At 31.8% G+C, this 2500-nt stretch overlaps 1 long non-coding RNA gene across 1 annotated transcript in view; it reads left to right on the top strand.

The window, feature by feature from the left end:
* The window catches only part of LOC147470859 (uncharacterized), a 13249-nt gene that overhangs the window by 4554 nt on the left and 6195 nt on the right, over window positions 1–2500 (top strand). Inside the window, exon 2 of the long non-coding RNA XR_015191475.1 lies at window positions 2328–2359. This is a non-coding gene — a long non-coding RNA (uncharacterized LOC147470859). The remainder of the gene's footprint in view (window positions 1–2327; window positions 2360–2500) is intronic.

The raw sequence follows: 2500 nt of genomic DNA on the forward strand, positions 1-2500 counted from the left end.
TTCTCACTTGGCTGTTTGTTGTTATTTCTCACTTGGCTGTTTGTTGTTATTTCTCACTTGGCTGTTGTTGTTATTTCTCAGTTGGCTGTTTGTTGTTATTTCTCACTTGGCTGTTTGTTGTTATTTCTCACTTGGCTGTTGTTGTTATTTCTCACTTGGCTGATTGTTATTATTTCTCACTTGGCTGTTGTTGTTATTTCTCACTTGGCTGTTGTTGTTATTTCTCACTTGGCTGTTGTTGTTATTTCTCACTTGGCTGTTCGTTGTTATTTCTCACTTGGCTGTTGAATTTATTCGGAATAGATTGTAGGGAGTTACGAAATAGTAATTCATGTTATAAGGGAGAAATCAGCTCAATGATATTCTAGAAAAATGCAAGGTATATTTTCAAAATACAAATTTTCGTGGAAGTCAACAGACCCAGAGTGTTCGTGTGGATATTGCCAGACACGCTGTTTTTCAAAGAAGCAAACCCGCAAAAGTTTTTTTTTTTCATGAAATTAACCGTTTGGCTTTGAATGCTGAAAAAAATAATAATGAACAGGTAGAATATGTCAGGTTATATATATATATATATATATATATATATATATATATATATATATATATATATATATATCGTGTCTGCTAGCATCACACGGTGTGAAATCTCACACAAAAAAAAAAATAAATAAATAAAAAAAAATAAAAATAAATAAAAAATCCAGAGGCAAACAAGATATCTTAAACACCAACAGTTAAATTAACCCACTTGATACAGGTGCCTTGACAAACCGACAGTGAAAGATTATAGCGAAATCCGAGTGACACGTGGGTTAATATTTATTCTTAACTTATCAGACTGTTTTCTATTATTTATCTCTTTTTTACTGTCATACCAAGACGAATAAAAATATTTAGGGACATATGTGAAGATCTTCATCATAATAACTATAATTACGATGGTATAGATTTAGTTTAAAATCATACGCATTGATGGCACCCACCCCTGGCACCAACAGGAACGAAGGCCTTAAATGGCACTCATCAAGTAAACCTGTGCCAGTATGGCTACTTTGTGCTATGGCACCGGCTGTCATATGCCTGGGTTTGCTTTCCTTTCCTCCATCATATCTTCGTGTTTTTTTTTTTTTTTTTTTTTTTTTAGGGGGGGGGGGAATTCTTTCGTATCTTTTTACGAAAAGGAAAGAAAGAAGAAAATGTAGAATAACATATTACATTTTGTCTTCTGAAAAAAACGTTATACTTCTGTCGAAATGTAAAGAACATAATGAATAACCTGATATCAACTCAATTATTCGATCACAGTATTGAGAAAGCCTGTCCGTTGGCACATATAAATCTCCTCATATAGTAAACCACAAAAACAAACCAACACATTTATAAAAAAAAACATTCAAAAGACTCTAGTTTCATAACGAGTGAATACAAGAGAGTGAGAAATATATATATATATATATATATATATATATATATATATATATATATATATATATATATATATGACTTGCAAAACACTCTACCGTGTTGATTAATAGCAGATAAACCCACTATACACAAAATAAATTTATTGACAGTTTTTTGTGTATAGTAAGTTTATCTGCCATATATATATATATATATATATATATATATATATATATATATATATATATATACATATACGCGACGCTTTCCACTCTCTGAAGTAAACACGTCTGGTTTGCCGCGGAGGTGGCGCTGATGCCCCGTTCTGAGATCAAAACAAAGAAAACGGATACCCAGTAACCGGCTTCATAAGTAAAAGACTGACCTTAGACGCCCCGGCTTCAAAGAGTCCCTTATCTCAGTGCCAGAATGGGTTATCTGGGTTATCTCTGTGGTTTGTGTTTCTTTCCACCTGTGCACGCACGTTGGTGGGAATGTTGACAGACTTTTTTAAGTCAGTTTGGGGTTCCAAGGTAGCACGACCGACATCATGTAAGCCATTTGTGTGTGTGTGTTTGTTCTAATGCACACATAAACACAAACACATACACATACACACACACACACACACACACATATATATATATATATAGATAGATAGATAGATAGATAGATAGATAGATTGATAGATATATAGATAGATATATATGTGTGTGTGTGTGTCTGTGTGTGTATACATACATATATATATATATATATATATATATATATATATATATATACATATATATATATATACATAAATATAGATATACATATGTGTGTGTGTTTGTGTAAACATACACAAATAAACATAAAAGACCGATATAATGATGCAACGAATGTGTAAGATCTGCTCTCACTCTATTTCTCTCTTGCAGGTGCAACGGGCCAGTCATGTCACTAAAGCATAGTAAGATGGTTGTGATTTTCATCTCTTTATTGTTATGATTGTTATTATCATTACTTTTATCATTTAAAGATCGTCATTATCATTACTGTTATTATAACTATCGTTATAACTACTACTATGATAATTATTGTTTTTTTTATA

This window comes from Penaeus japonicus, unplaced genomic scaffold (genome assembly GCF_977035675.1).
Source record: "Penaeus japonicus unplaced genomic scaffold, GWHDUDI00000001_assembly GWHDUDI00000012, whole genome shotgun sequence".
Lineage (NCBI taxonomy): Eukaryota > Metazoa > Arthropoda > Malacostraca > Decapoda > Penaeidae > Penaeus > Penaeus japonicus.